Below are 11,038 nucleotides of genomic sequence, written 5' to 3'. Positions count from 1 at the left end.
TGAAGCCTTTCCGCGTCACAAAATGGTCTATGCCTCTAATCATGCCATTACTTTATGACCCCTCTCTTTCCCACACAGTGTTCTAACTGCAAACATTTTTATCCAAGCATTCAGCAAGTCCACGTAATTCTGCAGCCTGCCCGCTTCCTCAAAACGATCTGTCCTTCTATCTTTTGTTGTGTATTCTTCAAAATATCAACAACATTCTCGAGTCCTTTGACCCGATCATTCACGCATAACGGGAATAGTTGTGGTGCCAAAACTGACCCTTGCTGAACCCCACACGTCACGCTCTGCCATCCTGGAAAAGATCCCTTCACCCAACTGCTTTCAGCCAGTCAGCCCAAACTCAAGCCATGCCAGTACTTTGCCCCTCAAACCATAGATTCTTTTTTCGCAGTTTCCAATCCTGCACCTTGACAAATGCCTGCTGCGAATTCAAGCTGATCAAATTCTCAGAATATAATGTTTCTCACTTGCTCATTACTTCCTCATAGAATTCTATTACATTTGTCCTTAAGAACCTGTGTTGATTCTCCAAGTACTACGGAATCCCATCCTAATATTGACCTCTCCTACGGTATTGAATACAGAATTGATTTGTTTGACAAATATCTAATATATTAAAACTTTGCTTTCAGTCCTGAATGTCACGAACAACGAAGTCCAATCGCATTTGAGAGATGTAACATCTTCGCTGTGTTAAGACGGACCCGCGGGGTCCCGTCTTTGCGTGTTCTTTCGGAAGGAGAGACTCACACTGGCAACTATGGTTAGACGCAGACAGCCGTTTATTCACAGAATCTTAACTGGTACAAGGAATCTACAAGCATGCATTCGTTGGAGAAGGCGTTCTCCCTTCTCGTTCAAACTTGACACAATTCTGCTTCGCGCTGCCTGGAGTCCCCGGTCAGTTCGCCTTCCCCATTGGTCCATTCATCTGCGCGCGCTGGGGATCCGTCCTCCTATTGGCCGCATCGAAGTGCCTGTCCAGCTCCTGCTGTGCTTGACAATGGCTCAGCCATCCCGGGAGCGGTTCCGATCCCGTATTTAATAGTTCATTGTTTCAAGGAAGTACTATGCGTCTGGCAGGCTAGCCATTTTCAATAGTTTCAGTTTAACTAAATTGACAATTACACTTATCAACTTTAGACTTAAATAGAGCCATTCACACTTAACAGTTACAGGTTCCGATAGAGCAATTCACACTTGTCTAACAGTTACAGATTCCGATCGGTTTCTTTATTAATCCCGAGTTTCGATGGGACAATTGATACTGGCTGGTACTTACAGGCTCCAAGATTTAATTAACATTATGCATATCCCTTACAAGCTCCAGCCAGGTAGTCATGCAGTCGCCAGCAGCACCTCGCTTGGCTGTTGTTAACCATTTCAGGGCTGGAACTAGAAGTGTCTGTTGCAGAACTAGTGTCACCCTCCCTAGCCCTCCATTAAACACCCCAGTGAAATCTCCCCAACAGCTGTCTCAGCAGGCTCGATGAATGAGTGAATTCCTTCCCCCAGTGGATCTCTCTGCGGTCTCTGCAGGGTCGATGAGTGAGCTAACTGTTTTTCTCAAATGTAGCAGGTAAATGCGTTCTGCCCACTGCAAACTCGCTGGTGTACTGAGAGTTGAGATGATCGCCCGAACCGAGTCCCACAATGAAAACAATTGAAATGTCTCTCAACTTGTGAGAATGTCGATGGAACATCAGACCTGCAGAGACTGGAGAGCACATCCCACACACTGGATATTTGATCGGTCTCTCCACAATGTGAAGACGTTCATGATTAAACGATCCCAAAGAACTTGTGTAGTGATTAGTACAAGCTCAGCATGTAAAGGGTCTCTTCTTTGTGAACACGTTGATGCCATGTCAGTCCCCAAGAACATTTGCTACACTTGTCACGGTCTGGGCGTTAAAAAGATCTGGCAGCAATGTTGATGGGACTTCACGTCGATCGGATATTTGCAGCACGTCCCACAGTTGTGGAATTGAAGATGTCTGCCCTCTGTGTGAGCACGTGGATCGGACGCCAGGACCCCAGAAGTTCTAAAGGACTTTCATTCATGTCCGTATATGTCCCATGCATCAACTACACAAAGGTCTGATAATATTTTCCAAAGTCTGGACAGATGAAAGTTTTCTCATTAGTATGAACATGGTGTTGGATAATCCAATCACTGGACGTTTTATCGCATTTTCCGCAATCCAGACATTGAAATGATTTCTCATCATTGTGATCGAGCAGGTGTCGCAGTAGGTCAGAGAAGGAGTTTATCCCTTCCCACACATTGAGCTTGTTCCTGGTATCATTGCTTTCGTGGGATTTCTGCTCAGATGGAGAAATGAATCATCACTTGTCTGCAGTCTCACTTAAATATGACTACAATTGTAGTTTGTGAGCTCTGATGCAAGCAGAAGCCTTGTCCACACACACAAGTGAACGATTAATTCCCACCGTAACCGAAGCCTTTTCCTTCCATGTTCAAACTCTGAACAAGTTCTATTTCGGATAAAATGCGTGACTTCATCTTATCATGGTGGAGTGATTGTTTATTAAAACTTTCCCTTCTAATATGCTGTGAAATTGATGTTATATATTTTTTTAAATCAATATAATGAGAAAGAGTCTCTCACAGACTCGGGATTGTGCCTGAAGCTAGGATTGAAGTTAAGGGATTTAGGCACAAACAATTTGACAGGAAATTTGCCAGAATCTTTCAGACACACAGCCTCCACTTCTGAGAAGGAGCAGGTCAACAGGTGGATGCGATCACCATCAAATCCCTGTTCGCTCGAGGTGAAACACTCTCCGGACTTCTCTGGCATCCTGTCCTGTTGGAGCAGACATTTCCTACAATTGAATCGTGCAAAAGTGTGGCCTCTATCTTCAGTCCCCAACAGAAATCCACTGCCTCGCCAATGAGTAGAGAGTGTGGACTTGGAAAGGCACAGCAGGGCAGGCAGCACCCAAGAAGCAGGAGAATCGACGTTTCAGGCAAGAACTCTTCATTTGAAATGAGGCTTATGAGCCGACGTGTATAGAGACAGATAAGAGGAGGCAAGGTATCTGAGAGTGTGGTAGGTGGGTTGAGGTGCGGGTAATGTAAAATCGGTAAGATAACGAGTTTTGTTTGATTCTTTGATTTTTCAACAGTCTCTTTGGGCATTTAGAATTGTGGGAATGGAGGTGAGGGCATTTGAATGTTACTCCTGCCGAATGTGAGAGGTAAGGGTCATGACTATTGTCCCTGCTGACTACATCTGCGGGAAGTGCACCCAACTCCAGCTCCACGAAAATCACGTTAGGGAACTGGAGCGAGTACTCTATGAACTTCGGATCATTCGAGAGGCAGAGAGGGTTATTGAGGGGAGTTCCAGGGAGGTAGGCACTCCTCAGGTGCAAGAAAAAGACAGATGGGTTACAGTCAGGGGACGGAAGGGGAACTGGCAGGCACTGCAAGGTTACCTTGTGGCCATTCCCCTTAATAATAAGTATACCGTTTTGGATACTATTCTGGGAGACGGCTTGCCAGGGGAAAGCAGTGGGGCACAGGGCTATGGCACAGTGTCTGTCCCTGCTGCATAGAAGGGAAGGGTTGAGAGGAGCAGAGCAATAGTCATTGGGGACTCCATAGTTAGGGGACAGATAGCAGGTTCTGTGGGGGCAAAAGGGACTCACGGTTGGTGTGTTGCCTCCCAGGTGCTTCGGATCGTAATTCTCTGATCGTGTTTTGGGATCCTTAAGGGGGAACGGGAGTAGCCCCAGGTCATGGTCCATCGAGCACCAACAATATAGGTAGGAAGAGAGATGGGGATTTAAGGCAGACATTCAGGGAGCTAGGATGGAAGCTTAGAGCTAGGACGAACAGAGTTGTTGTCTCTGTTTTGTTGTCCGTGCCATGTGCGAGTGAGGTGAGGAATAGGGAGACATTGGAGTTGAACACGTGGCTACAGGGATGGTGCATACGGGAGGGTTTTGGATTCTTGGATAATTGGGGCTCTTTCTGGGATGGGTCGGACCTGCACAAGCAGGATGTTCTTGGTCTGAACCAGAAGGGTACCAATATCCTGGGGGGGATATTCGCAAAGGCTATTGTGGGTGGGTTTAAACTAATCCAGCAGGGGAATGGGACCCAAAATTATAGTTCAAGTATAGAAAAGGTTGAGAGTATGGGGATCCGAAATCAAGTATCATGGTCGCAAGATGGCACCGGCAAGCAAGATGGTGGTTTGAAGTGTGCCTACTTCCACGCCAGGAGCATCTGGAATAAGGTGGATGAACCTGCAGCATGGGTTGGTACCTGGGACGTCGATGTTGTGGCCATTTCGGAGACATGAAAAGAGCAGGCACAGGAATGGTTGTTGCAGGTCCTAGGATTTAGATGTTTCAGTGAGAACAGAGAAGATGATAAAAGAGGCATTCTTGGTCAAGGACAGTATTGCAGTTGCAGAAAGGATGTTAGGGGACTCGTCAACTGAGGTAATATAGGCTGCGGTTATAAACAGTAAAGGGGAGGTCACCCTGTTGGGAGTTTTCTATTGGCCTCCGAATACTTCCAGAGATATTGGGGAAAGGATAGCAAAGATGATTCTCAACAGGAAAGGAATGAAACAGACAAGGTAGTTGTCATGGGGACTTCAACTTTCCAAATATTGACTGGAAACATGATAGTATGAGTACTATAGATGGATCCGTCTTTGTCCAATGTGTGCAGGAGGGCATCCTGACACAGTATGTAGACAGGCCAACAAGGGGTGAAGCCACGTTATACTTGCTACTGTGGAATGAGTCCGGCCAGGAGTTAGACTTGGAAATAGGTGAGCACTTTGGTGATAGCGATCACAATTTTGTTATGTTTACTTTAGTGATAGAAACGGACAGATGCATACCACTGGGCAAGATCTAAGCTGAGGAAAAGGCAATTACGACACGATTAGGCAAGATTTAGGAAGCATTGTATGGGGAAGGAAACTGCAGGTTTCGGGCACATTAGAAACGTGGAACTTTATCAAGGAAAAGCTCCTGAGTGTCAAACATAAGTATGAACCTGTCAGGCATGGAGTAAGCTGGAGAGTGGGAGCTGTAGTTTTCGAAGGGAGTGGAATCTCTGGTCAAGATGAAGAAAAAAGCATATGTTCGGATGAGATATGAAGGCTCAGTTAGGCCGCTTGAGGATTACAAGACAACCAGGAAAGACCTAAAGAGTGAGCTCAGAAGAGCCAGGAGGAGACATGAGACGTTGTTGGTGGATAGGGTAAGCGTAAACCATAAGGCTTTCTACAGGTATGTAAAGAATAAAAGAACGACAAGAGTAAGATTAGCGCAAATCAATGATAATAGTGGGAAGTTCTGTGTGGAGAAGAGGGCTAATGGGAAGCACCAAATGCAGATCTTTCAACAGTATTCTCACTAGAAAACGACCATGTTGTCGAGGAGAATATTGAGATACAGGCTACGAGACTAGGTTAGACTAATGAAGTTCACAAGGAAGATGTATTAGAATTCCTACAGAGTCTGAAAGGAGATAAGTCCCCTTGACCGGACGGGATTTATCCGAGGATCCACTGGGAAGCCAGAGAGGAGATTGCCTAGCCTTTGACATTGATCTTTAAATCGCCATTGTCCACAGGAAGAGTGTCAGAATACTGGAGGATAGCAAATGTGGTTCACCTGTTCAAGAAGGGGAGTAGAGACAACCCTGGTAATTACAGACCAGTGAGCTTTACTTCAGTTGTTTATAAAGTATTGGAAAATGTTATAAGAGACAGGAGTTATAATCATCTGGAAACGAATAACTTGATTAGGGATATCAGCACGCTTTTGTGAAGGGTACGTCGTGCCTCACAACCCTTATTCAGTTCTTTGAGAGTAAACCGGTTGATTTAGTGTATATGGTTTTCAGCAAGGCGTTCGAGAAGGTTCTCCAGAATAGCCTGTTGTACAAAATGTGGAGGAATGGGATTATGGGAGATATAGCAGTTTGGATCAGTAATTGGCTTGCTGAAAGAAGACAGAGGGAGGTGGGTGATGGGAATTGTTCATCCTGGACACCAGTTCCCAGTGGTGTACTGCCAGGGTCGGTATTGGGTACACTGCTGCTCTTCATTTTAATAAACGACCTGAATGAGGGCGTATAAGGGTGGGTTCGTAAAATTGCAAACAACACTAAGGTCGGTGGAGTTGTGGATAGTGACGACGGGTGTTGCAGTTTACAGAGAGACATAGATAAGTTACAGAACTGGGCTGAGAGGTGGCAAATGAATTTTAATGTGGCCGAGTGTGAGGTTTTAATTTTTGGTCGGAGTAACGGAATGCAAATTATTGTGCTAATGGTAAGTTTCTTGGAAGTGGAGATGTGCAGAGAGATCTCGGTATTCAGGAACAGAGATCCTTGAAAATTTCCACACAGGTTGACAGGATTGTTAAGAAGGCATACAGTGTTTTAGCTTTCATTAATAGAGGGACCGAGTTTCGGAACCATGAGGTTATGCGACAGCTGTACAAAACTCCTGTGCAGCCGCACTTGGAGTATCGAGTACAGTTCTGTTCACCACATTATAAGAAGAATGTGGAAACTTTGGAAAGCGTGCCAATTTCCTAGGATGTTGCCTGGAATGAAGGGAAGATCTTACGAGGAAAGGCTGAGCGACTTGACGCTGTTTTCGTGCGAGAGAAGAAGGTTGAGAGGTGACTTAATAGAGAGATATAAGATAATCATATGGTTAGAAAATGTGGTAATTCTTTCTGATGAAAAAGTGTGAAGTAGTTTTCTCCAGGTCTAATCTGTTTGAGTTTGGAATTCCACTTCTGTGTTTCTCCTTCGAGGAACATGTGCATAACAAGCAGCTGACGCGAAGAATGCTACAGTTTGGCAGGACGACCAACACGAGAGAGTAGAAGCCGTAGAGTAACGGGGAAACAGTTGGGGAGGAGACGTACGGGAAGCGGCTTAATGCTTCTCTTCCTATGTAACAACAACAAACTAGAGGAATCCAAAGTAAACAGGCAGGAGGATGGGAGATTACAGGAAGCCAGGCTGCCTCAGGAGGTATAAGTTCAGCGTGTTCCAATTCTTAATAGCTGGGCCTGTCCTCCAATGGCAGCCTGCTGCCTGTTTACCTCTTTGCTTACGTAAACAGGCTCTGGTCTTCAAGTCTAAAGTGAAGGAAGGAGTAGCCAAATGGTTAAATTCCTAATTTTCTGAAAGTCGGTCCCTTCTGAGGCATTTGTCACTCTCGAAAGATGTGTCTGTGGTAATAGAAAGAACTAAAATTCCACTGAAGCATTCAAAACAATTGATGTCTTCATTGGAAGCATCTCGTAAAGCAAGTTGTTTATCTTCTTAAACTTGTTTTTACGAAATATCTCTCAAACATGAGCTGTTTCTGAGTACTTCGTAGCAAGAACATTTGAAAGAATTTCATTCTGTTTGAATTATTTGTGGCACTTCTTAATATACCGATTAATGACTCCCATCGATGAATGCAACCGAGAATATCAGAGTCAACCTCAGACCGCTGTCAGAGGAGGGGAAGATAGGAGCGTCTCGCACGCTGCTCTTGAGCACGTAATCAATTTCAAACCAATCCAATACTGCAACCCGTGGGAGTGTAAAGGAAACAATTTAAAAGAGCCCCGTTTCAACTCTGTGAATCTTTAGGGGAATTAAAGATGAACTCACCGAATGAGCAGAGACTGTCAAGGTACCTTCCCCTTCTTGAAGGAACAGGGACATCAACTCTGATGTTCTCGAGGCATGGACTGATCTGAGATATTGAAAGCATTCCCATCAGAGCTGCTCCACTCTCGCTGTTGTCACTGTCAGCAACAATATAACCTGATTCTCTGACCAGGCACCCAACTCTGGCCGCAGTGAAGAAAACACCGACTCTTAACCAATACACCACCAGTGCTGCCTTCCAAGCTGTTGAACTGCTTCTTAATGCCAACGCATATGGCATTTAATTTACCAGTACATAAGTTTGAGCTAGTCATCGACTGTTTACAGAATGGAAAGAGGCCTATCATCCAAGTTTTCAGCTCTTGGCCTCTCCCCTTGTGTTCTCAAATGTTTCAAGCACTCGTCGCAATGGTATCATCCAGTCACGTTTTATAATGTATGCGACTGAAGTTTAAGATGTGTTCACATCCCCTCGGTGATCTGAACCCCATTTCACTTACAGAGGCAAACACAAAGACACCTGTTGGCGAAGTGACTGTGGCCTCAGGAGAGATCAGCCAGAAAAGATGATTGCACGCAATTGGCTTATTTTGTCCCATTTCAAATTTCAACAGCAGAGTTTGGTTGCAGCAAAGAAATGAAGCATTCAGCCATTCCCCTGCCCGTGTTCGTCCCCTAACTAAGCATTGAGCTACGGATGCAGTGTGCTCTGAGAGAAGGATTCTCACTCTTTAGAAAAAGCAACAAAAAAGATGATTCGATAGCAGTGCATTAGAAACCAGTCGGAACAAATCCAAGACAGAACTGAAGGCATCATGTGCAGAAGGATGGGAGTCTGTAATGCTGAATCAGACAGTGTCCATGTTCATAGAAACAGCGACTGTCCCTGGACAGTCATTTGTATTCCGTGCTCTCACAACCATCGCCTGCGAATCATTAGCATTTATTGTTACCAATATGAAATGCTGCCTTCCCCTTAAAAGTAGAATTATGACCTGGACATGCACATGTAAATTGTGAAACTGGTATAAATTGATATTTTTTTTATTCCATATTCAGGCTAAAGAGCAACATGTAAACACTTAGATTATCATTAAAACCCAATATTAAAGCCAGTTAGTGTTTTCACAAAGCTACAAAACCAGAGGAAGAGCTGGGAGTTGCACGACTGAAGGAGTGGGACTGCTCCTGCTTCCGATCCACTTTTCATCCCTTTTGTCCCAAGAACAAGTGCAGAAGCCAAATACTGGCAATCTGATCTATATTTTTTTTTTAAATCAGAAAATGCTAGAAGTATTCAGCTTGTCTGGCAGTTTCTGAAAATGTGGTAGAGGTCAACGCTATCACAACCTGATTGTCTTTACTTTGTATTCACAATAACTAATGTCCAAGTCACAACTCATTCAGACACGTTTCCTCATCTTTAAAATGTATGCACGCTTTCAAAGTTTGCCATCAGAAACGTTTTGTCGATTAATTCAGCACTGACAGGATAGCCGTTTAAAACTGTATGAAACATGTTGCAAACGGTCATATCAGACAAATGAGGTGCCCCGTGAAGAAATATGTGTTTCATTCAGGAAAGTTAAAATACAATTGTTCAAAGAAAATTGTGGTGAACTTCCTGCCGATTTTTTTATGAGGTAAGAACAAGTCTTGATTATGCTAATCTAAAGCGATCAGATAAATGTAGATTGGCAAAACAACAGACAAACATTCTGTGAGACTGCTGTGCATGAAACCTGGGGATGATGGAATATAAGGGATAATTGCAATACTGATCATAAATAGGCAGCGTGAAAGGTTACTGATGAAGGGTGCCTGCCTGAAACTTCGATTTTCATGATCGTCGGATGCTGCGAGACATGCTGTGATTTTTGAGCACCACTCTAATGCTGACTCTGATCTCCAGCATCTGCTTTCCTCACTTTCGTCTGTGGCAAAGGGAACAGAGTCATCATTAACAATTGTGTTTTGAATTGGAAGAACTTTTCAATCGAACTTTGATTGAGCGTTGGTGTGTGGAAGTTCTGGTTAGATTATTTTAGCCAGACAGCATTCTCTGATTTATCAGAGCGCCCAGCGCGCCCATGAGATTCTATGATTGGTTGAAGGACCAATGCCTCCAGCTTGGTCCTGTAGGACCGCCTCTTCTTCGCTGTTGAACATTATACGTCATCACTTGGGATGGATCCTGCAGCATGCATAGGGTTAACATGAACTGTGAGCATGCTCGTGGCGAGTGCTCATGGGAACGAAATGCAGTTGTCTCCAATCGACAGTCGGTGAGTGAGGACGAAAGGGGAGGGAAGGGCCAGATGCTATAGCCCAGTTAGAGGTCACAGGTTTGGTCATGAAATGATAGACAATAGACAATAGACAATAGGTGCAGGAGTACGCCATTCAGCCCTTCGAGCATGCACCGCCATTCAACATAATCATGGCTGATCATTCCTAATCAGTATCCTGTTCCTGCCTTATCTCCATAACCCTTGATTCCACTATCTTTGAGAGCTCTATCCAACTCGTTCTTAAATGAATCCAGAGTGTGGGCCTCCACTGCCCCCTGTGGCAGAGCATTCCACACAGCCAGCACTCTCTGGGTGAAGACGTTTCTCCTGAGCTCTGTCCTAAATGGTCTACCCCGCATTTTTCAGCTGTGTCCTCTGATTCGGCACTGACCCATCAGTGGAAATATGTTTCCTACTGCCAGAGTGTCCAATCCTTTCATAATCTTATACGTCTCAATCAGATCCCCTCTCAATCTTCGAAACTCAAGGGTATACAAGCCCAGTCGCTGCAGTCTTTCAGTGTAAGGTAATCCTGCCATTCCAGGAATTGACCTCGTGAACCTGCGCTGCACTCCCTCAATAGTCAAAATGTCTTTTCTCAAAGTTGAGACCAGAACTGCACACAGTACTCCAGGTGTGGTCTCACCAGGGCCCTGTACAGCTGCAGAAGCACCTCTTTGCTTCTATACTCACTTCCTCATGTTATGAAGGCCAGCATGCTATTAGCCTTCTTCACTACCTGCTGTACCTGCATGCTTGCCTTCATTGACTGGTGTACAGAACACCCAGATCTCTCTGTACTGCCCATTTACATAAATTGATTCCATTGAGGTAGTAGTCTGCCTTCCCGTTCTTGCTACCAAAGTGGATAACCATAGATTTATCCACATTAAACTGCATCTGCCATGCATCTGCCAACTCACCTAACTTGTCCAGGTTTCCCTGTAATCTCCTAACATCCTCATCACTTTTCACCCTGCCACCCAGCTTTGTATCATCAGCAAATTTGCAAATGTTATTGCTGATACCATCTTCTATATCATTAACATATATTGTA

Source organism: Chiloscyllium plagiosum, unplaced genomic scaffold (genome assembly GCF_037043375.1).
Source record: "Chiloscyllium plagiosum isolate Xiang-an unplaced genomic scaffold, Cpla_swu_hap1 HiC_scaffold_38, whole genome shotgun sequence".
In the NCBI taxonomy this organism is placed as follows: domain Eukaryota; kingdom Metazoa; phylum Chordata; class Chondrichthyes; order Orectolobiformes; family Hemiscylliidae; genus Chiloscyllium; species Chiloscyllium plagiosum.
The sequence above is the reverse complement of the archived record's forward strand: the minus strand, read 5'-3'. Positions refer to the sequence as shown.